Raw genomic sequence first — 24,258 nt, forward strand, 5'->3', positions numbered from 1 at the left:
AAAAGACAAAATAAGCAAATGTAATAGGAAGTCCTAGACTGGATATTGTGCTGCTAGGAAAAAAAGCGATAAAAAGGACAATATTAAGTCAACTGACAAAATTGGAATAAAAATGATGTTACGCGACAAGTATTCCATCAATGCTAATTTTACTGAAGCTTGTAACTGTAAGGTGAATATGTATGTGAAATGTACACTGAATCATTTAGGGATAAAGAGTTACGATGCATTCAACTTATTCTCAGATGATTCGGAAAAAAATCATACATGTGTGTATATATGTATGTGTGTATATATACATATATGTATGCCTATATATACAGACAGAGAGAGAGAAAGAACACATGAATGGGGTAAAATATTCAAAATAGCGAAATCTAGGTTAAGAGTACACAAGTGTTCTTTATACTCTCACCTTTTATTCTTGCGAATTTTTTTGTAAGTTTGAAAGAATTTAAAATCCTTTCGGAAAGTTTGAAAACATCATTTGTTTCACATGAGAGAAAGCATGAGTCGATGCAGTGAACAATTTACCCATGGTCCAAGAGGCTCCCTGGTGGAGATGGGATGTGAGCTGTGTCCCCAAGGCCACCAAATGACATTCTTCTTCACAATTCAGCAGAATCCCTCCCCTTCTGACATGAAATCCTCTGTAACCTCATTTGTTTTCCTTCTCCTTCTCCAACTAGGATTTGACCCGTGAAAGGGTGGGGCTCCCACCTTCCAGGCTGCGCATGCCTTCTCTGCTCTGTGAGGATCGTGACTTAGATGTGAGAGCCAAGAATGGCCAACTGGTCTATGCTCTGAGCAGCAGATTAAATGGTGCCCACAAGTGTTAACCTAAGAAGGGCACTGCCCCAGCCACATCACTGGGGAGTCTGCCGAGAGAAAGCTTTACGATGTGGAGATGTTTGTACCTAGAGCCATAAATAAGGAGGATGGTGGCTCTGGTGAACATCATTTATATCTTCAATTATTTTTGAAAGGGTTTTATTAGCTTTGATTATTTGCTTGCTCTTTTCATTATTTAGTGTCTGCTACCAGTATGGAAGAATGAACTGCTCAAAAACCAACCTTCTAACAAATGATGGTTATATGACCTAACGAAATACACAAATGAGTACCAGAGAGCTCTGGGGCCGGCTCATGAACAAGTGATTTTGAAGGGAAGCTAAACCTTGGGGCAAACGGACGCTCTGGAGTTGGGTCCCCCCGTTGTTCATGACCTTCCACAGAGGGCCAGCACCTTGGTGGCAGTCTAGTGTGAATCTCATCCACATGCACAAGATACCATAACAGCGTGCAATGTGTGGTACTCACTCAATAAATGCCAGGTCCTTCTACAACCTCTCTTTTTTATTTTCAAAAAAGTCTAAGTGACGCTTTAAGAAATGGAATCCGTTCTTGGGGTTTTCGTGGAGGAGAAAGCTGTTGTTTATGGATAACTCTGGAATGATAACCTTTGCTTCCTGGGATGTCAAACCACATTCTGGGCATAACAGCTACTGACATGGCTTAATGCTTCCACTACTCCATCGCCAGGCGCCTGGTGGTTGCCCCTCACATTCCTCTCACGATGGCTTTTTTCCCGTCACTGTCTTGGAATGGAGTTGTGAAGTGGAGTCAAAAATTCTGTCAGAAAAACGGACGATGAGCAAGAAAAAGCACAACACTCTGGCATGAACAATTTGCTTCCCACCCCTCAGGTAGAGCTCTGAAACTTGCACGCCTGCCGCAGGAAGGCCGGGGCACAGCTTTGAAAGGCTGCACGTCAGGAAGAATGACTTTCCGGTTTGTTTAGAAGAAGTATCTGGTGATCAGCTGGGTGAGCACGAGGGGCACAAGGCTCTCAGACTTAACAAAGTGGTAAGACCAAGTGCCTATGAAGCAGTGTAAGATGTAGAGAAAACCAGATTTGGGATTAACACCTAGTTACCATCCTGCTCCTAAAGAACAGAATGGCCTTTTTCTGGTCTAACGCCAAATTACACTACCAGAAGGTGAATCAGATGCCCGTCTAGAAAAACCCAATACCTACGTGGTGGATGCTACTGTGCACAGACAGGAATGAGAACCGAGGTCCTGAGAGTTCCTCCCACACAGATCGTAGGACCAGGTGAACGGACAAAGGACAGGAAAAAATGGCGGTGCCTTCTTTGGGTAATAGTGCAATTTACATACAAAAAGTCACGATTTTTAATCCTCTCGCCCTCCCCCAACCTCACCCACCACAAGTTACTGCTGTTTTATCCTCTTAGCAGAAACTAGGATTTTAAATCAGCCAGAAAAAAATGGCATGGTTCTTGATTAAATGTTCTAAGGACACATTCCATCAGAGGACCCTAATTTCAGTATTACATCAAAATATTCAGGTCCTACCCCACGGACCAACACTGGCAGTCAACTTTCTAAGAAATCAAGAAAATTGACCATCCTGACTCTAATTCAGAAAATTTAAAACAAACAAACAAAAAAGCATTTTCCTTCATTTTTCATTATAATCCTCTGGACCCCTGGGGCGCCATTTGCTGTGGACCAAGACTGGAGACGTCCATCGCCAAATCTAGTCTCTGCTCTTAAGTCACTCAGATTCAGGCAAACAGGAGACAAGAAAATCAAATTCTCTTTTCTAGAAATGGCTTCCTTTCCAGATGATCGTCTTTGTACTTTCTTGCTCACACAGACACCTACTAGGCCTCATGCTTTCAAAACCACAGTTGTCTTTCCTTTCATCCTGAATAATATTGGAGTAATCTTCTAATGCAGCCTTGGCTCTCAGAGAAGCACAGTGGAATTCCTCTCTGTGCTCCTTTCAGGCAAGAAGATAATTCACATTTTTAAGAAGTTTCAGCCTTTTTCTTCTTTGCCTCAGATATTACCGTCCTAACAACGTCTAATTACTTGGCCTTGGGAAGGATGAGAGGCTGCTCTGCGCAGAGTGTGGCCTTTGTTCTGGGTCGGCTGGCAGGCGTCTTTCTCCACTCACGTTTATAAAGAACAGAAAATAGACTCTAATTAAATCCCATATTTTTCAGATAACTCAATTGAGTAAACTGACAACGATGTTATCTGTGGTCCTGTTGTCAGGTTTGATCAAGGTCTTTACAGAGCTATATAATCTCTCATAAAACCTGCCCGAATGGTATAGTTCAGAGAAACCTTTGAACAGAACGATTCTTCTGTTGTTTCCAGAATCCATGGGGGCAGAGGAGGCGGGGGGAAGGGTCGTGAGGCTCATATTACTCACACGGAGTGATTCTTAAATGGTTTGTTTTAAGCAAATAAAATACTTCCTCTCATTTTTGTCTTTTGCTCTAAAATCCCACTCAGGGCGCAGAATGATGCATATTTTCGTTCATTACTAAAGTGAAAAGATCGAGGAGCTTCAAGATCACACCTTTTTTAAGCTGAAATGTGTCCAATATCTCCTATTTTTCAGGGCCCGTACCAAGTATTTTACATGCATTACCTCATTTGATGTCTACAGTAATCAAGTTCTTAGTTCCACTCTGGAAATGAGAAACTTGAGGCTTTAAGCAGATGAAATATCTTGTCAAAGATCACACAGCAGAGAAGATACATCTGAAATTGTAGAGAAGAGGAGGAGGAGAAAGTAAAAACAAAACAACTCTGTGCCCGGCGACTAGGTTCTGATCTATGGATCTGTGTCAGCTGGGGCTCCAACAGGAAACATACCCCACATAGGAGAAGTCGGAAAGTTGTATTTACAAAGAGACTAGTTACAGAGGTTTGGGGCAGGGTAGGAGTAAGGAGCCTCTTACCACCTGAGCTATTGACACTCCCGGCCTGAGGGGTGGGATGCCGGGAGAAAACAGCCACCAGAGCTGCAAGCAAACAAAGATCTGTAGAACAAGATGCTTGGAAAGGCTTATGACCTTCACTCGGGAACAGCCACCTGAGGCGAGCTTACAGGGCTGGAGCTAAGATTTCCCTCTCCCCATCCAGTCCCCAGCTAGGGAAGACCATCAAGTGCACCCTCCTGGAGTCCAGGGGGCATGGGAGTCCTGCTAATGCAGCCCTGAAAGTCAGTCACCCCGGCAGCCAGTGCAAGGAGGACAAAAGTGAGAGTGGGTGTGCAGGGACTGGGAGAAGGACCCATTCTCATTTCCCGCCATAGCGCCCCTCTCTACGGAAGTTTCAGCCATTCTGGCCGCCTGCCTCCTGCCTAGTGGCTCCTTCTCTCTCTTGGACTCATTTAGAGAGAAACAGATGACCCACAATGATAGCAAAGAAGGCACGTTTGTTTCCAGGGGCAAACACTGTAGAGCTAAATTTGGAGGAAAGCAGGTAGAAACAGGGCAGGTTGAAGGAGCCTGGGCAGGGGCTCGGGCTTCTCATTGCCAGGGTCACAGGCGCTGGAGGTAGTCTTATTCCACCCAGTTTGGATATGCGACACTTGGATAAAATCCTGGGCCATTTATTCGTGGTTTTGGCCATCAGATATCACTGTCATTAATTAAACACCTGCTGATGGACATTCAGGAGGTGGTCCCACACTCAGGTATCACTCCATTTCTTCCTTATTTCATTAGTTAACAAACATTTAACCAGCCCGTGTTATGAGCAGGCACTAACTTGCTATGCGCTGGAGCAACAAAAATAACTGAAACATGCCCTGCCTTTAAGGAGCTTTCAGGCTACTAAGAGAATTTTTAAAAAATCCTCACAAATAAATCTAATTCACTTTGGAAAGTGACAAAACCCATGAGAGTGGGATAGATAAAATTTACTAGTTCTTGAAAGAAGGGGAGATTATTATTCATCTTTGAATCAGAAACTTAAGGTTCAAGTTCACGCCAAGGGAAGAATTCCCTAGAGCCATCTTCCTAGGAACCTGGAATAATTCTGTCCCAGACTCTAGTTCTCAACTCTGAACTGCTCCGGAAAGTGATGCTGTGACCTCCACGGTCCAATATGAGATGGTATGGTGTCTTATACCGTCCGTGAACTGGTTCTTGTGTTTAAGTCTGATCTTGCGGGCAAAGTAGTCAACTCCTCCAAAGGCGTCCTTCTGTCTTCTGTCTGCCTGCAGCGCCAGCACTGGTTCTGGCCCGCCAGTGCTCAGTCACAATTTCTGCCGCTGACGAGGAGTTTGAAACGTAAACAAATGAAGCAAGTTCCCTGGCCACACAGCAAGCCAAGGCTAAGGTGAGGTCACCTGGTCTCCAGTGCAACACTCCCCCTCCGTCACGCTGCCCTGGAGTAGAGCTAGATAGAGGAAGTTAGGTAGAGGAAAGCTAATCTTCCCTTTTATTAAGTTAAAATAAGTTCATAATGAAAATTGATGCTGGAAGGCTTCCAGGCACAGTCTGTTCTCTTAAATCTCCACGAAAACCGTCACTGCATTTGAGAAATATTTCTTCTCATGTCTGTGTTGCTCACTCTCTGTGAGCCCCTGGGGACCAGAATCTGTGTCTTATTTGTCTTAGTGACTCCAGTACAAAAATGATGCCTGATGTGAGAAAGGCATCTAGCGCATGCTTGTTGAGAGAAGGCGCACACTGGCTGTTTCCCTTTTTTTATAGCGTTTCTGAATCTGTGGCAGCCAGATTACCTGCAAACACTGTTAAGTTCCTGTCATGTGATGCTCTTTCATATTATTTCTCAGGTACTTCTTATTAAGACCTTGTCAGAATATTAAATCAATTCTCATTTTACAGATAGGGAAATCGAGGCTATGGCAAGTTGAACAGTAATGGCCAGCCTTCTTGACCTGACTCCGTACAGGGACTGTGCGAAGCACTTCGTACGTACTGCTGCATTTAATTCTCAGGATAAATCTCTGAGACAAGTAAGATTGTGATCTCCACGGTTATATCATGAATCCGAAGCACAGAGATGTTAAGTAAGTTGCCCAAGGTCACAGAGCTATTAAATGGAGGAGCTGGGAGTTGAGAATAGTTTTACTTTAGTGCTTAGCATCTTAATGACTCACTGTGCTTTCCTTCTTCAATGACAAGAAAAGGGTGCGGAGATAGCCAGCCACAATACACCATTCCTTTTGTTGACAGCTAGCTTTCTGACGTTGAGAATGTCTCCACCTCTCAAACTGCAGCTTCGCCATCTTTGAGAACTTTTGCTAACGGCTGTCTCACTCATACAGACTGTGTTTCTCCAGATCACCTCCCGGGAGTTGCCTTGTACAGCTTTATAGAAAACATACATGTATCCATCACTTCTTGGCTTTCAAAAGGCCAAAATCTCTGATTGAATTCTTTCATTATCAACCTTCTTAACATACCAGGGAAGTAACCCCACCATCTGTCCACATTTGGGCCCAAGAAAAATACTGTTTCTCGTTTTGAAATTCAGAATAAAGCCAGGAAAGAGTTCAAAAAATGAGACCTAAACATCTAAATTTCACTACTTAATATCTTGTGACCTTGAGTGGTCCAAGTGAATTCTATGCATTCACTGTTCATCTCCTGAAAAATAATAATAACAGGATCAACAATAATCATTATTAATGGATTATTGTGAAGATAAATGACAGTATAGTAAAAAACGTTTTAAAAATAATAAGGCCTAATTAGATGTATGATTACTATTAATACACATTCACTTTGTTCCACCCTGTTAGAACCCAGACAGAAACTCCAATGGCTTAACTAAGTTGCTAACCTTGGTAGCAGGATGGCAGTCTCTAGCCTCCAATTGTTCATCTATTGGTCAATGTATATATATTTTGGGCTCTCAATAATCCCCCCACCTGCAAAAAAATGCTTTTTAGCAATGTGATGGAGGAGAAAGTTATGTGTTCTAGAATGAAACACAGTTGACCTTGGGCAAGCTAGTTAACATCTCAGAATACCTGTGGATATTTACACATACACAATAGGAGTTAAATAACTCTCAGGGTTGTCGTGGGAATAAAAGGTGATGCTAAACAGACAGTGCTTAGCTCAGGGTTAGAATTGAAGAAATGTATTTTCTTGCTCTCTTTGGATAGAACTATTTTTATGAAATGAAGAGAACTCACAAGCAAATTTAAAATTTCTGGTTACCTGGTGTTGTTATGAAAAAATAAAATCGCTGGACCTTCTCTCCCCTCCTTTGCCAACACTTTGATCATTTTATTGATTTCAGACCTCATTTTTTGAGATGAGACTGTCCCATGAGAAATATCCCCAGCAGAATGCTTGCATTCTCACAAAATAAAGGCAATGCTTATTTGATTAACGGAGAGAGTATTTTTACCAGCTTCCTGAAAGAAGCCAATTTGTCTACCCCTTCTTACGAACTACCAAGGTAATTGTGTATTTGTTTTCATACTTTACTTTCTGATGAAAGATTGGAAGTAGAATAGATTTGAGGAACCAGAAGACTTGGCTTTAATTTCAGATCAACAATTCTTATTTCTGATACTGCGGGAAAAGCTTTATAATTTTCTGAGCCTCAGTCTACTTATCTGCAAAATGGGCATTAAATGAGGTAAAATATGTAAAAGTTCTTAACACAATGCTTCATATATAGTAAAAAGTGTATAAATTTCTGTTTTCTATTGTTTTCCCCCATAAAGGCATGATTCAAATTTTACATAGCTCCATTGACCCCATAATAACACGCAGTGTGTCCTACACAAAATATGATCTAGGTAAATGTTCATGAAGTTAAACTGAATTAAAAATATAAAGATAATGCAGAGGCCAGCCTGGTGGTTAAGTTGCTAGTAGCTAAGTTTGAGCATTCCTCTATAGCAGCTGTGGGTTTGCATGTTTGCATCCTGTGCGTGGACCTAGCACCACTCAGCAAGCCACGCTGTGGCAGCATCCCACATAAAATAGAGGAAGATTGACACAGTTGTTAGCTCAGCAACAATCTTCCTCAAGCAAAAAGAGGAAGACTGGCAACAGAGCTTAGCTCAGGGCCAATAGTTCCTCACATAAACACATAAAATATAGATCGATTGATAGATAATGCAAATATGATAAGAATACATTAACGTTTTTGTCATAAAAAAACAAGTCCAGCACATAATATTCATACATTTTGAATGTAAGCATTATAATTGTAGCTCAAAATCCACAGTGCTCAAGTCTTTGTTGGTTTATTTTTTGCAGATGATCTTGAGGGAGACAACAGTTTCATGGAAAGAGTATACAATTTGGAGTCAGAGTTGAATTTAAACACTACTCAAAGGTATGTGAACTGGGGGAATTTCCCACCTTTTATTGACTCAAAGATGCCATTAATTATAAGATGCAGGGATGCACGTGTACCACTGGTATGAAAGGAAATACTGCCATTACACTAAGGCCTGATTGCTAACACATTAATTACAGGATGAATCCTTGTTTAAAAGATGGTAAAGGAAAATATGATTCAATGAAATATATTATTTAACTTCTATGATCCCCAGTTTCTCCATCAGAAAAATAAGACTGATGGTAACTGAAAGGATACTGAAAGAATCACATGACAAAAGGATAAGAATATTCTTTTCAAACTCTAAAATCCTCTGCAAATATTATTTATAGACAAAAATCTCCTTTAATGAGAAACTCAGTTTTGAAATATGAACCATCTCTTGCCCCCTTGCTCTATTTTTGTGCTAAATGCTGTTTCTTGCTGTTTTCTCCTCCATTAACGCTCTCATTGGCTGTTTATGGAATGTCGTCTTTATTTCAATATGTAATCATGGAGAGCCCTTGAACTTGTATTACTTTGGCTAAGGTGTGAACTTCTCAAAGGATTCATTATTTTTTTAACTTGTAACTGTTTTTAGTAATTATCTAAATATAAAACTAGTAGTTTAGTAATTATTAAAGAAAAATTTTACATCTCATTAAGATTACTCATTTAAAAGAATTAACACTAGATTTCAACCAAATCCAGAAAACACAAATAAGAAAGCCAAAGCTAAAAGCACAAAAAATCAAGAAAAGTATCCAGACCAGGGAAAGAGCCGGATTATTTAGATAAGAAACCGTTTCTGGAATCTTCTTTAATACGTCCAGTATAGCAGACATGAACACTTTTAAGGAACCCTCAACAGACTCATTTGACTTTAAATTTTGGGATTGCAGAGAGAGAGAGAGAAAGAGAAAGAAAGGGAGAGAAAGACGTGCTTTCCCATATCAGATGACACATCTATAGGATTACTTGTCATTTGAATGAAAAAAGTTAAACGCTGCATATTCATTGTCTCTTGGGCTTTTGCCAACACCTCTTGATGTGACAAACAAAGGTGCCAAGAAATACTTGATTAATGCCTTGTGAGTCCCTCCTGTGTTTCTGATTTGGTAACTCCACTCCTGCTGCCACTGGAGGAGAAGTAACCATTTGCTAAATTTGATTCATTTGTGGTAAAGTTCAATGAGCTGATGGAACTCAAATGTTTTGCACATTACAAAGGACAGGAAAAACTGTAGAATACTGCACTAACTGTGTAGACTATGTTTATTATATTATGTTACATAGATTATGCTATATTAAAGATTGACAGTATAGATATGCATTAACAGTGTAGATTAAGGCCTTAACATGGTCATGATATTTGACTCGAATGATTTTTAAAACGTAGGAGAGAGCGAGGCCACATGCATATAGCAACATTTGCCCTGTGAATTCTTCCAGGTGTATCTCCTGAGTAACTCGGATAACTCACAGGCTGCATTAAGATTGTGTTCTCCCATCATCAAGCCTTTGATTAGGATGTTTCCTTCCCCCAGGATATCCTCTTCCCCACCTCGACCCTCTTGGAATCCTAAACATATTTCAGATTTCAACTCCATTTCTCCTTCCCCCGTAAAATCTCCTCGTCTCTGTGCAATGTCTCCCCCATAAGCATTCCACTTGACACACCCTTTATACATCCATAATAGCTCTTATTCCAGTTACTCAGGGTTTGGAGTTATCTATCTCCCTGATAGATTTGAATTTCTATGTTTTATTCATATTTATAGTCCCAGAGTTTATGAATAGAATTATTCAATATTTGTTGGTTGGATTTGACTATGAATAATAGAGAAAAACAACACCTTTTTAATTGGAATGGGGAAAGAGACAGTGAATTAATAAGTCATAAAACAATTGTCACAGAATAGATGCTACACATTGGCAGTTCCACTCCTGTGCCCAAGAACTGCCCGACTAAAGCTGACTGCACGCCGGCACTCCCGCAAGAGAAACAGAGCTGAATCCAAATAAGTGAGAATGACGTTATAAAGAAGAGACCATTAGATTTGAAAACCTGCTACTTTGCTTTTAGTAATAAAGTCCTTAAGACACACCTAAATTTTTTGCACACTTAGTTTGGCAATTCTGTAACTGAGAACTGTTGTCTATCAGACTATGCTCAGGGAATTTCTCACAGAGATTGTCCCAAACCTCCCCCCTCTCTTCCAGTCACTAGACACCCTCTTGTCTTCAGAGAATTGTTTTATTTCCTATTTTATCGTTGTATAACACTGTTTCTCAGTGTTGGCACTATTGACGTTTTGGATCGGATGATTCTTGGGGATCTGGGCTGTCCAGTGCGTTGTAGGATGTGGAGCGGCACCCCCAAGCTTCTATACACTAGATGCCAGCAGCAATCCCCAAGTCATAGCAATCAAAAACATCTCCAGACAGTTCCAAATCTCTACTAGAAGAGGGGAGATCTCCCCAGCTTCAGATGACTAATACAAGGACTCTTCTGATTAAGCTTCCTCAAATTAGGTAACTGAGACTCTTAAAATAACAGCGATGAAAGGAGTCAAGGAGACTAAAGGGACACCCACATACTACAGATAAGTCAAGCGCAAGCGAGCGTGTTCTCAAAGTAGATTAATTACGTAAGAGCAATGCTTCTAAAATACAAATGTGACCACATCACTCTGCAATAAAACTCTCCAATAGGGGCAGGCCCCGTGGCCCAGTGGTTAAGTGCGCACATTCCGCTTCTGGCGGCCCGGGTTCGCCAGTTCAGATCCCGGGTGAGGACGTGGCACCACTTGGCACACCATGCTGTGGTAGGCATCCCACATATAAAGTAGAGGAAAATGGACATGGATGTTAGCTCAGGGCCAGTCTTCCTCAGCAAAAAGAGGAGGATTAGTAGCAGATGTTAGCTCAGGGCTAATCTTCCTCCAAAAAATAAAAAAAAACAAAACTCTCCAATAGCTCCCATCTCTGACAAGGGAACATGCTAAAGCTGCCCGCTGTACTCTCAGTGCTCTCTCTCATGATCACATCTCTCCAGCTTCACAACCACATCAAGCTACTCACAGATATTTGAATGTATTATGTTCTTCTATGCCTACCTTCTTGGCAAACATCTCTGTCTCTAAGTATTATATTTTGAAATTTCGTTGTCTACATGACTACTTCCCATCACTTGAATGTAAGCTCCGTGAGGGCAAGCACTTGGTCTCCTTTTTCATCATTTTCTCCCCAGCACCTTACTCAATAATGTTGGTGGAAAAATGATTGAAAGTCTATATATTTTTGCTAATATATCAACAAGCCTGGAATTCCCTTTGCTACCTTATTTTATTCATTCTAGAAATTCAGTCTAACCCCATCAAAGAGCATCTGAAGACTTAAGCTCTTCTTTCATTTGAATGGGCTTTCTGTGCCTCCTAAAGACCTTACAGAGCTGACTTGTTTGCATGTTAATCAGATGCCCTCTCTCCACACTATCAGTTTCGGAGAGCAAGGACCAAATGGCATCATCATGGTAATCTCAATGCTTAGTGCTAAGTTTGGCTCACAGTAAATGTTTCATGAAAAAATTAATGTCTCTGTCACTTACTTTTAACTTTCGTTTTTTGAGTACAACATCAGCCATGCCTCATCCTTCCAGGCCATAGCACAGTATCTGGCAAAGAGTATGCAATCAATGAATATGCCATATTTGCTGCTCCTTTATCATTATTTGAAGTGATGGGAGAACGTTATACTTGAAGTCTTAGTTAAGTGTACTCTGGAATAACAAAGATTGCTTACTGGTTTCAGAGCGGTTGACCACTACAGGGAATGCTATCCGTGCTCCACCCAGATCTCCTTGGGCTCCTTTTCCTGTTTCAGCATTTGCCTTTCCCATCTTCAAGGTGCTTCTGCCTCCAAAGTTGTGTACCTGTGACTGTTTATTGAGGACAGCCCTCAGCTACTGGAGTCTGCTTGACTTCATGTGTGGAGAGCAGGAAATTCTTGGGAGCTTCTCCCCACTCTCAATGCTTGTCCCAAAGAGGAGGGGTTTGGAAGCTCAACTACCTCACCTCAGGTCTAGATGCTGAGACCACAGCTTACACCCTACAAGCCTCCAGCCTGGAGCATCCTTGCTGGGCTGTCCTGAAATCACACTTTGCTCTGCTTCTTCCCCTCTGCTGCCCTGGATCCCCCAATTTGTCTGTTTCTCCTCAGAACACCTCCTTAATAAGTCACTTGCACACACTCTCTTGTCTTAAGGCCTGCTTCTGGGAAAGCAACCTAAAACAACCTCTTCCTCTCTACTAATTGTCAAGAGGGAAGGGAAAGAGGGATATATCAGAATCACGGGAGGGCGGGACTGGCTACAGAATTTGTGGGACGCAGTGAAAAATGAAAACATGGGCCTCTTGCTCAAAGAATGTTAAGAGTTTCAAGATCAGCAAACACAGGCCATTAAACTGAGACTCACAGATCACACGCCCTGAAGCCAGCTCTGCCTGATCGAGTTATTCAATTTCCCATATCCAGCTATCCTTCAACAACCACTAACAACTAACTGGTAACACAGATGGAGAGAGTTTGGGGGAATGCTGCCTTTTTCTCTGAACAGCTTTACTTTAAAGAATTATCAATATAAAAATAACTGTAGAAATGGAAGACACATGGGAAAATTTTTTGAAAATCAATAGCTTCAGCAAAATGATCTATGACACATAAGGGAGTTTTAAGATTTATTGCTCCCGGGCAATATTATGAGCACACAGTAGTCACTCAATAAATGCTCATTGATTGACTGATTTAGATTTCAAAAATTTGATATTTTTTATTGGCTTCCTTTGCACTTGACACTGTTAAAAGCACATAGGAGAGGAATATTGAGACTTAGAAAGGACCACGGATCTCAGGAATCACAGTCCCAAAACTTGATTTTGCAGATGAAAAAGCTGAGACTGACGTATTTTAGTAAATTCTGTATGGCCATCTACCTGATATACGATAAAAGAGAATCGTGCGTCTCATTGCTTCTCAAGAACAACAGGGTGTAATTTTTCATTGTTTGTGGAAATTGCATTAATATAAACTTGAAGTATTACCAGAGGGACAGGGAAGCTGAGTCAATGCACAAGTCTGCATGTCTATTATTTATCTATAGGCATGTAACAATACCACACACTTAGCAGCTTAAAACAACACACATGTGGCTTGAAGAGGGGCTTTAGACATGGAGAGATGGGAGAAACGGGGAATTTCTTGTGGATCAGGCAGGACATGTAGATAAAGAAGCTCAGAGTCTGTAGGGAATGCAAATCTCCAGCTTCAGATAAAAAATTAGAGCTAATCTGTGAGCAATTTGTAATAAATTTAAGATATTTGCATATGGAAGTAACATGATCGATGGTATTATTTTTCGGAGGTGAGTATCAGTTCTGGTTGTGAGGAATTGAAGAGAAGAAAGAGACGTGATAAGAAAGGTGATATGAAAAACTTCTTGGTAAGAGTATTGAAGGTAGAAACTAAAGACGTAGCCATGTGAAAGTGGAGGGAAAGGACACACGTGGGAGACAAAGTGGAGGCGGAATTGACAAGGCTTGGCAACTGGCTGACAGGGGATGGGCAGTAAGCAAGGCAGCATGAAGGCATAAACTGTAGATTTTGCAACGGTCAAATGAAATAGCATCTCAGCTCACAGCATGTAACGCCCATTCATCTTCTCATAAAACCCCTTACAGATCCCCTTGCTTTCCCTAAACAAAACCCGTGATGAGGTCGCAGGGAAGCTGCTTCCAGAAAGTGCAGCAGATACAGGAAGAGCCAGCCAAGGTTTCTGAGCTACTCCTTTAGATGCCAATGAGAACACCGGATTCTGGGTTCAGGAGCCCGTACGCTGGTTTAGGGATTCGGGGCCCAGGTTGGATCCCAGGCAAGACCAGTTCTGCCAGAGAATGATGAAGCTATGTGAAAGGAGGCATCCAAACTAATCTAATATTAGTTTTCTGTGGCCTTGTAACAAATTACCAAAACTGAGCAGCTTAGCACAACATACAGTGTCTGCGGGTCAGGATCAGGCAGTGGCTTAGCAGGGTGCTTCTGACTCAGCATGTCCCACAAGGTTGTGGTCAAGCTGTCGGCTTGGGCTGCCATCCTCTGAAGGTCTGACTGTGAGCTTCTCAAGAACTAACTCACCTGGCTGGAGGCTGGAGGCATCAGTTCCCCGGCGCATGAGCTGCTCCATAGGACAACTGGCTTCGCTCGAACCAAGAGATGAGAAAGCAAGACAGAGAGTCAGAGACAGACAGGAGAGAGAAAAAGAAGAGAGAGACAGAAAGAGAGAAAACTATAGAGAGAAAAACAGAGTGAGGGAGATGAAAGAGAGAAAAATAGAGTGACAGAGATGAAAGAGAGAATGAGAGAAAGAAGACAGTGAGAAAAAAGATAAAGAGGCAGACAGAGAGACAGATGCAGAGACAAAGAGACAGAGAACAAGAGGGAGATAGAGGACATGCTAGAAGCTGCTGTAGCTTTTATGACTAGTCTCAAAGTCAGACAGCCTCATCCCCTCCCTTCTCTATTTGTCAGAAGCATGCCTGGCCCACACTCAAGGGCAGGGAGCTTAGGCTCCATCTCTTGTAGGGAAGAATCTCAAAGAATTTGTGGATATAGTTTTAAAACCACCACAGGAAGCTGGGCTGCAAGGAAAAAAACGTTAGGCAGGTTGAGAAAACACTGGGCGAAGACAAGGGATGTCGGAGTCAGGGACTCACTGGCGCACAGAGACTAGGGCAGCACAAGTCCATCCACATACTGTGCTGACACCCTCGTGGCGTGATGGCTCGTGGCCACAGGGAAGGAGCACCAACGCCACCCAACAGGCCTTCCCCAGGCGTGTGAGCAAACAACCAAGTGTTCATCTGCCTTTAAGATGATGTCTTAAGATTCAGTTGCCTAAATTTTCATTGTCTGTCTCCAAATTGTCACCGAACCAAATTCCATCATTAGATAGTAAGAAAATGGTTTAGGTGCTTCTCTCTCAAGTCTCTAAATAGGCCAATGCCAATGCGGAGGTGGCAACAGTGTAGGCCTTTGCAAGCGCAGACATTCCCTGGGGCTGGCCGGCTCTCAGCTGTGCTCTGCTCATCCTACGCCAGACCTGCCCCTTCCAGGGGCTGCCCTGTGTGCATCTGCAGCAGCGTATTGATTCTGCTCCTCTGGGCCAAGAGAAAGCGATGGACATGCAAAGTACATGGTAGGATGACTAATAAATAACCATGTGCAATCTCCTGGCTCCCAGATGAAATCCCATAACTCATTTAAACCTCTTTGATTTGGATGCTGAGCCAAGACAACTTGATCGTATTGCCCCCTCCCCCTCAGGCTAAAAACAAGCTAATAACAATTGCAAAGCATTCCTAGCTGAAATCTCTGAAATCACTGATCTCTGCCATCAGTGGTGGGAAACAAGAGAAGACAGAGCCCTAGATGTTAATCCAGACCCCTGGTCTGAGGATAGGCTTTGTGGTCACTTTGGTGCACAGTCTAGGGGACAGATCCTTAGGATCCTGAGCCGTCTGCTTTGCCAGCTGTAGGCTTTCATTAGCCTGTAGTGACCTCCCTCTTACAGGCCCTGTTGCTGCTGCCAGGACTGCAGCTTCATCTGGTGTCTGCCTCTGTCAGTGAGGTGGGGAGAGGTCTCCCCATTGACCCCTCCGGTGTTGTGTTCTTCTTATCATCACTGTTATTGGCTCCCGCATATTAATCTGACTCTTAGTTTGCAGTATCTTCTGCCAGGAAATCTGAGATTAGAAGGAGGGCATTTCAGCAAGAATCACCTGTGCTTCAGATGCACGTGGTTGAGCCTCAAGTTCACTGCGCACCTCAGGAAGGTCCTTTGCAGCTCTGTCACAAATACCTCCAGGAGACTGCTCTGCTTACCTGGCTTTCCAGTCCACCTGTTACTCCCAGAGTTCTCTCAGGCTGAGTGGGTGCTGCTGCAAATAGGGTCCCGAGCTCTGGGTCAGTATCCCAACCATCGCCAGGTTGTGCTGTGTCCTCTGACCGTGTCATGGAGCCACTGTAAAGAGAGGAGGAATACAAATACAGTCCCTATTTGGCCAGTCTTCATTCCACAAAAGAAAGGAGAGAAGAAAAAAATAGGATGCACAGTGTGCAATTTGCCTCCTGTGTCCTGACACAACATTTCTTTTTTATGCCAGAGGTTTCTTAGAGCGTAGAAAAACGTGTTTCAGCAAAAGAAGGCCAATTTTCAAAACCACTCATTTGGCAAATGCACAAGCTCTCAAGCTGGAAAGCCCTGTTTCTGGTTCCTCGCAGTTTACCTAATCCCAAGCAGTGGTAATCGTGTTTAAAAAAATTATCAGCTCTGCCAATAGCCTTGGGGTTTGCCTGCCACGGTAACGTACACAAAGAGAGAGATGGTGATAATGGGTTGCTTATGCAATTGAAAGGCACTGCCATCCGTATAGAACCTGAATGCCTGTTTGAAGAGCTACTGGGCACAAAATTTATGGCACCCTTTATTTTACAGCTGCACCGCCCTCACTATAAATGCTTTCATGGGATCAGCCGGTTTATTCTTTGGCTAATAACCCATCCATTCAAGCTGGAATGTCTGAATAAAGAGTTCTACTTCTACGCGATGCAGTATTTGATCAGACAATAATCAATATATCCCATTTTCCTACCACCATAAACTTACATAATAAACTTCTCACTGTTGGTATGTGTTTCTCACTGCTTCTCCAAATAACAAATAACTCTGAAGAATGCTAGTACTTTTAAGAACCGGACTGGCATTCAAAATATACAGGAATCTATAAATCTGCCTTCCAGCATTACAGAATGATGCATCTTCAGCATACTCTTCTTTTTCTTGATGTTGAATTGCATGTGCTTACCAGAGCAGAATCAATGAGGGATAAAAATGCTACAAGGATATCTTGCTAAGGCTATTCTCTCCTGAACCATCCATTTGCAAGAGATTGACTAATTAAATCATGCCGTGGGTCTTCATTTTCACAGGGAAGTGCAGTTGCTAATCTGAGTTCATATACTAATACTAGAAATAGGCATTTTCACATAGGACACATTATCTAGAGTCTCACAAAGTATTTTTACTTGTTTGTGTTTAATGCTTAGGGTGAAGCACTGTCTTTTTCCAACCTCATGTCAAACCCACGCTCCACAGAGGATGATGCTTTAAGCAAACCTAGGGTCAGCGTGGCCTGAAGGATTCTAACATCTGCCGGCAGTGGGCATGGCTGTGCTTTAGTTCCCTAGGGCTGTCTTAGCAAGGGACCACCAAGTGAGTAACTTAAAGCAACAGACATCTGTCGTCTTACAGTTTTGGAGACAAGAAGTCCAAAGTCACAGTGTCAGCAGGGCCATGCTCCCTCGGAAACCTGTAGGGAGAGTCCCTCCTCCGTCTTCTAGCTCTGGTGTGTGCAGCAATCTGGGGAATTCCTTGGCTTGCAGCTGCACACTCCAATCTCTGCCATATTGTCCATGGTCTTCTTCCCTCCTCGTGTCTCTCTTCACATGGCCTTCTCTTTGTGTCTCTCTTGTCTTCTTATAAGGACATCAGTCACAGTGGGTTAAGGGTGCACTCTACTCCATTGCAGCCTCATTTCAATTAACAACTAATGTAATGACTCTATTTTCAAATAAGATTACGTTCTGAGGTTCTGGAGGTTGGGATTTCAACATATGCTTTGCGGGAAATATAATTCAACCTATAACATGCTCCATGTGTCCCAGTTGGTTTTGGTTCCTGTCTAACTGCTAGGGCTCAGACATGGGGTATAACAGTGAGATGGATGTCTTTGTAGGTAGTTTGTTGGAAAGAACGATGAGCAAGGATGTCTATATTAGAGCATATCAAGACTAAGCAATACCAAGTAACCAAGGCCAGTGTTATCCCTTCCCACAGACTCCAGTGTGCACAGGACTCCCCTGGGGTGTCTTCAACGGCTTCCAGGTAGATGTTGGAACTGGTATCCCAGGCTGCCCACAAGAGGCCCACCAATTGATGTTACCTTCATGAACTCATCACGCTCAGGAGGTTTTGATCAGAAACCCAGCCTTGTTTACACCCAGAATGGATTTGTCTCAGCGAGAGGAGATGATGCTGACTCAATTCTTAATGCCTGAACCATAATGTCAGTATGTTAACTTTTAATGGGAAATCTGTGTCACATAGACTAGAATGTTCTTTTCAGTGTGAATATGAATTCATTTTCTGCAGGCTGAGCTACATAGGAAGAAAATTCAGAAATTGTCTTAGTGAGAATGGAAACCAAGCAAGGGGAGTCAGTGGGATGATTCAAATACTCTATTATCTAAGTCTGGTGCAGCCATTTGTCTAAAATTGTTTCATGTAAAAAGTGGATAATAAAATAATGATTATAGCTGACATTTATTACAAAGTTACTTTATGTTAGGAATTGTACTAACACAACTATTCTAACTATCTTTTGTACATTAACTTTTTTTGTCTTCTCAACAATGGTATGGAGTGGGTGGATATTATTATTCTCATTTTATAGATAAGGGTAAAGACAGGCTAAGTACTTTCCCAATTTTAGACAGTTCAGAAGTGGCAAACCCAGAACGAGAACACTCATCGGCTTCTTTCCAAAAGGCAAACTCTTAATCACTATATGATTCTGTCCGCAGAGAATGTCTGCCCTGGTCAGTGGTAGATTCCTGCTGCTGGCTGCTCCTCTCTGTCAGACTTCTCTCTTTCTAGATGTCTGCTGTCCTGACACATGCTAACTGGTTAACACCCATAATGGGTCCAAAGAGAAGGCTTGCTATTCTTGTTTCTGGCTTGGAAGATATTTTGTTTTATATATATATATATATACACATAATGTATAATAATACCAAATACATAATATAATATCTGTTCATGTCGAGTGTTATATGTATAATATACAGTACATAATATATTCCTGTAGAGGGGGTAAAGTTTGTGGTAATATGAGAATCTTAGCTCCAGGTGTTTGGTGAGCCCATCCTAATAATTGTTAGTTAATAGTCTTCATTGTTCATATTAAAAGTTTAACTTTGCTACCCCTTCTAATTGTCATGAGGTGTTTCTATTTCCTCACTCCTAAGTCCCTCAAAATGAAGTATCTACATCTTCTCATAATCACCTGTTATTTTTAACTTTAACCACTGGGACCTGGATCTCAATGTTTGGAACGTACCACGATTGCCTGCTCAGAGGTCACAGATGTCCCCCTATCGGCCTGGTCTGGTGTTTTTACTGAACTCATCATTCTCAGTCTCTCTTCAGCAGTTGATGCTGATTCTGACTCTTGATTTCCAGGTTATCCACACTTCCGTATCTCCACTGAGGTGTCCTCCTCCAAAAGCCTTCCTATGGGTGTGTTTGGGCCCAGGTCCTTGACTTTCTCTTCTGTTTCTGTTACACTGATTTTCCCCACCTTCAACCCTTTTGGTGAGAGTATCTATTGTTCTAACTTTGACAACACCCATTACGCAAAGCACCACCATTTTTAAATCTTAGTCAGGCTCATTTGTGTAGGTATGTGAGGGATGGAGTACGTATCCCAGATGTAATCAAATCCTATATGTTACTCAAATTCAAAATAGCATTTCTGAGCAGGTTTTAGGCTCTGTGGTTAATCCTTCTCCTAACACATTTTTAATACCCTATTAGGAACATTTAGGGCTTAGCAGAGCCTACGCCCTATCTGCCTATGCCGGAAATCTGAAGGGGCCACTATAGCACATCGTTCACCTTGCTCAGAATGGTGGCCTGTGAAAGCACTCTGTCAGGAATGCTCACTCTACTAACAAATACTATCCTGCTGGATCTCAGAATCTTTCATCAGTTTGATGTGTCCCATTCCCTGCTGGTCCTGTTTCCTGGACATATATTGATCGTTCTTATGAGGGCTTCCTTAATAAATTACTTTTCTCTAATCCTTTCTCCAGGGTCTATTTCTGGGAGAAATACACCTGCAGCACCTACCTGCCTCCTCCCTGTGTGATGATGGGAACCCTGCTGCCCAATTTCCAACTGCTAATAGCTGGTTTGGGTTGGACACTCCATTGACACTTCAAACTTGGAATGTCCAGATTTGGGCACGTCATTTCCCTCATCAGCAGCACCTGAGTTCCCTTTCCAAATGCCCTAACTCCCTTGAGGCTTTGACAATCGGTCACTGGAAGCCTTGCGGTCCACTTCGATCAATATCTGCCTTTTGTTCCCTTATCCAGGCTGCCAACTAGTGTGGCCATTTCTTGTTTTGACCCTTTATATCTATCCCTGCTGTTCTTAACAGAGCTCAGACTTCTATTGCCCCAGAAGTCAGCTAATGAGAGTACCATCCTCTTGGGTGTCTGTGCCCCCGACCTCATCTTCCCACCAAGCATCCTGAGCAAAACCATCTCATTTTTTGCCCTGAAACAAGAAATTCATTGAGTCACTGCCCTGATCACAGATCCCCATTGACTCTTCTGTCATGTTCTAATTCTCCATTCACTCATTCATACATGCATTCATTCATTCAAGAAATGTTTTTGAGTACCTAAGATATGCCAGACATTCCTCTAGTCACTGGAGTTGATGTAGTGCAAAAAAAGATCCCTTTACTCAACAGCAGGTAGCAATACATCCTAGGGAAAAATATGAAGCAACAATAGAGGCTAGAGGGTGACAAGGGTAGCAATATTAGATAGATTGTCAAGGAGATGGTATCTGAATGCAACCCTAAATGAAGTGGGAAGAGACATATGGAAGTAGCGAGAGAAAAGGTGTTTGAAGGTGCCCAAGAAACAAGAGCAGTTCCTTGTGGTTGTAACACCATCAGAATGAGGAAGAACCACAGGAGACAAGGCCAGAGGGCAGCCTGGCTCAGGTCAGGGGCCTGGCCCTGGTGAGGACTTCTCACTTATTCCTAGTGTGAGGAGAATATACGGGAGATCTTGCACAAAGTAAACATGATATTTGACTCACGTTTATAAACAATAATTTAGGGTACATTAAAAAAAAAAATACTGGAGCCAGCCCAGTGGCATAGTGGTTAAGTTCATCTGCTCCACTTTGGCAGCCTGCAGTCCATGGGTTCAGATCCCAGGCACAGACCTACACATTGCTCATCAAGCCATGCTGAGGTGATGTCCCTCATACAAAACAGAGGGAGATTGGTACAGATGTTAGTTCAGTGACAATCTTCCTCAAGTAAAAAGAAGAAGAGTGGCAACAGATGTTAGCTCAGGTCCAATCTTCCTTACCAAACAGAATTGGTCTTCCTATAAAAGACACCTCAGAGAGCTCCCTTGCCCCTCACACCCTGTGAAGACACAGCGAAACGGCACTGGCTAGGAACCAGGAAGAGGGCCCTTGCAAAAGGTGACCATGCTGGCACCTTGCTCTTGGACTCCCAACCTCCAGAACTGTGAGAAATAAATATCTGTTATTTATAAGCCACCCAGTCTGTCATATTTTCTTATAGCAGCTGGCAGGGAAGAGACACCAGCATATACAGCCAGGCCATGCTCTCCAGGCCGTAACCTTCCACTGAAACACTATTCCTTAGGTTGACCAGAATCTGAATGAGCACTGAGCATACAGCAGACGACTGAAAACTGATTATTCTACTTATTGGTCAAATAGCCAGTAATGAAATACCATAACAGTGTATCCATGGTTACACTGAAAAGAATTGGGCTTAGACAGCAGCGGAAATAGGAAGAGAGGAAGAAAACACATTCAGATTGTATAAATTACATGGCTCGGCCCCTCAAGGACCAAGGCCTGCAGCTAGACCACACAAAACTGGGCTTCTGACCCTCCTCACTGTTCAGGGCCTCCATATGAATCACACACCATCACTCAGATTCTTGACCTTGATCCAGTAATTAATTCAGTAAATGTTTATAAAGTGTGTGATGCACACCAGGCAGCACTGAGCCGTCCCACATTTTCTTGGCTGTGGCTTTCTCAGTCCTGTAGTTTCTAAGCTGTTGCACACCTCTGGCCTTCAGTTTTTGCTTCCTTCTCAGCTACAATCTGGGTGCTTACCTCAGGCCAAATATTTTCAACCAGCCCACTGCCTTCCTAAGAAAGCAAATGAGTGGACATACATAAAATGATTGAAAAATAAGATATAAGACTGAGCGTTCCAGTGCCAACACCTTCTTGATTTTCTGGAAATGAAGATGATGGTAGTATGAATCTTCACATCCTGCTTATACCTAGGAAGACTTTTTTGTAGGAAACAAGTCCTAAGAAAAACTAATCCAAACTCATGCTAAGATTCATAGGGAGATGCAGGGGACCCAAAATGGACAATTTTTAAAAAGAAGAACAAATTTGAAGGACTCACACTTCCCAAAAGCTTAAGGCAATGTGGTGCTGGCATAAAGATAAACACAGAGGTCAACAGAATAGAAAGAGATCCCAGAAGTAAACCCTTATATTTATGGTCAGTGACTTTTTGACAAGGCATTAGGAAGATTCAGTGAGGGGAAGAAGAGTCATTTCAACCGGTGATGCTGTAGAACCTAATATCCACATGCAAAAACGAAGTCGGACCCTTATTTCACACCATATACAAAAACTCACTCAATATTAATTGTATACTTAACTCTAAGAGCGAAAGCTGTAAAATTCTTAGAAGGAAATATGGGTGTAAAACTTGTGATCTTGATTGGGGTGATGCTTTCTTAAATAAGACACCAAAAGCTCAAGTGACAAAATAAAACATAAATAAATTTGACTTTATCAAAACTTAAAACATTTGTTCTTCAAAATACACCATCAAAAGGTGAAAACACAATCCATAGAACGGGAGAAAATATTTGCAAGTCATTTATGTGACATGAGACTTATGTCCAAAATACATAATTCTTACAACTCAAAAATAAAAAGAGAATCCAATTTTTTTTTAATGGAAAAGGATTTGATTAGACGTGTTTCCAAAGAAGACATACAAAGGGCCAATAATGCCATGACAATAACAAATTTTGGCAAGGGCATGGAGCACATAGCATGCCCTTTCCTCATACTTTGCTACTGGGAAGCGAAATGGTACAGTCAGTTTGGAAAACAAGTTGGCAGTTTCTCAAAATGTTAAACACAGACTTACCATTTTACTCAGTATTTCACTTCTAGGTCCATACTCAAGAAAATTGAAAATATATGTTCACACGAAAACCTGTATACAAATATTCCTAATAGCCAAAAAGGAGGAATCATACAAATGTCCATCAACTGATAAAGGGGTAAATAAAATGCAGTCTATCCACACAATAGTAATTTATTCAGCCACACAAAGGAATGGAATATCTCTATATGCTACAACATGGATGAACCTCAAAACATCATGCTCAGTGAAGGGAATCAGACACAAGCGGTCACATGTTGTATGATTGTGTTTACATGAAACGTCAAGAATAGCCAAATCTGTACAAACAGAAAGTATATTAGTGCTTTCCAGGTGTTTGGGAAGAGAGGAATGGAATCAACTCTTAGTATGACGTTTCTTTTGGGAGTGATAAAAATCTTCTGATATTAGATAATGGACAACTCTGTGAATATAATAAAAAAACACACTTAATTGTACACTTTAACAGAATGAATTTTATGGTGTATAATTTATATCTCGATACAGTTGGTATAAAAAAATCCTGCCCATTTATTAGATCATCATCCTGTAAGTCTGGGGTGACATGACTGGGTTATCTACTAGCATGTCACAGGCAGAATCAAGGTGTTGGCTGCTGTCTTCTCTTCTGGAGCGTGGGGCCTTCTTCCCAGCTCTTTCTTGTCATTGGCAGAATTCAGTTCCTTGCAAAGGAATAGGGCTGAGATCCCTATTTCTTTGCTTGCTCTCCTCTGGGGCCACTCTCAGCTCCTAGAGGCCTCCCACATTCCTTGCCACTTGGCCCCCTCCACTCAAAGCCAGCAATGAAGGATCTTCGTTGTAAAATTCCTCTGCCCATGTTTCAAATCTCTTCCTTCAAGAGGAGACTTGTCTCTTTTAGTTGCTCATCAGATTAGGCCAGTGCTGCCCAGGGCAATCTCTCTTTCCTAGAGCCAGCTGTGCTGTGTAA

The 24,258-nt window shown here is 42.0% G+C and overlaps 1 long non-coding RNA gene across 3 annotated transcripts in view; it reads right to left on the reverse strand.

Annotated features, from left to right (window-relative positions):
- The window catches only part of LOC111768169 (uncharacterized), a 123,106-nt gene that overhangs the window by 38,340 nt on the left and 60,508 nt on the right, over positions 1-24,258 (reverse strand). For all 3 annotated transcript variants that reach the window (XR_011426627.1, XR_011426628.1, XR_002800353.2), the window contains exon 2: positions 16,084-16,222. This is a non-coding gene — a long non-coding RNA (uncharacterized lncRNA). The remainder of the gene's footprint in view (positions 1-16,083; positions 16,223-24,258) is intronic.

This window comes from Equus caballus, chromosome 15 (assembly GCF_041296265.1).
Source record: "Equus caballus isolate H_3958 breed thoroughbred chromosome 15, TB-T2T, whole genome shotgun sequence".
Lineage (NCBI taxonomy): Eukaryota > Metazoa > Chordata > Mammalia > Perissodactyla > Equidae > Equus > Equus caballus.